Here is a 1205-nt window from a genome sequence, read left to right on the forward strand (position 1 = left end):
GGCAATGGATGTTAACTAGAGTTGTGATCATTTCACAATATATATACAAATATCAAATAATTATGTTGTACAACTTGAACTAATATAATGTTATCTGTCAATTAAAAATGATTTTAAAATGGGTATAACTTTCATTCAGTGATAACAACACTATTTGCAATGCAAGCTGCAAGTACTTTTTAAAGAAACATCTTTATTAAAAGTGTACTTAAACACTCTTGTACATGTTTAGAGTGGGTAAAACTGGTATAACACTGTACTCAATGTGGCAAACAAGGTGCATTCTTAGAAAATCTTTATTACAAGTTTTCCTAAACGTATGAGTACATGCATTACAAAATAGGTATAACTCCCATTCACTGATATGAAACTGTTCTCAACACAGCAAGTACAAAGAGTTCTAGAAAAATCTTTATAATTAGGGATTTAAAAAAAATATTTTTATTGAACTATAGTTGATTTACAATATTGTGATAGTTTCAGGTGTACAGCAAAGTGATTCAGATATACATATTCTTCTATATATATATATATATATATTCTTTTTCACACTTTACCTCTTTTTATCTTGTGAATTCCTTAACTAATTATTGCAGTTATGGTTATTTTTACTGCTTTTTGGTTTTAACCTTAATACTAGCTTTGTATGTGATTTAACCACCACCTTTACTTTTTTTTATTAAACTACAGTTGATTTACAATATTGTGTAGTTTCAGGTGTACAGCAAAGTGATTCAGATATACATATTCTCTATATATATTCTTTTTCATACTTTATATCTTTTTATCTTGTGAATTCCTTAACTAATTATTGTAGTTATGGTTATTTTTACTGCTTTTTTGTTTTAATCTTAATACTAGATTTATATGTGATTAAATCACCACCTTTACTGTATATTTACCTTTACCAGTGAGATTTATACTTTCATAAAAAAAGTTTTATCTGAAAATTCTTTTTCAGATTCTTTTCCAGTGTAGGTTATTACAAGATACTGAATATAGTTTCCTGTGCTATATGGTAGGTCCTTGTTGGTTATCTATTTTATTTTATTTTATTTTAAAAATTTTTTTGGCCGTGCCACGTGGCATGCGAGATCTTGGTTCCCTGACCAGGGGTCAAACCCATGCCCCCTGCATTGGAAGCACGGAGTCTTAACCACTGGACCGCCAGGGAAGTCCCCTATTTTATATATAGTAGTGTGTAT

The sequence above is a fragment of the Eubalaena glacialis genome, chromosome 8 (assembly GCF_028564815.1).
Source record: "Eubalaena glacialis isolate mEubGla1 chromosome 8, mEubGla1.1.hap2.+ XY, whole genome shotgun sequence".
Lineage (NCBI taxonomy): Eukaryota > Metazoa > Chordata > Mammalia > Artiodactyla > Balaenidae > Eubalaena > Eubalaena glacialis.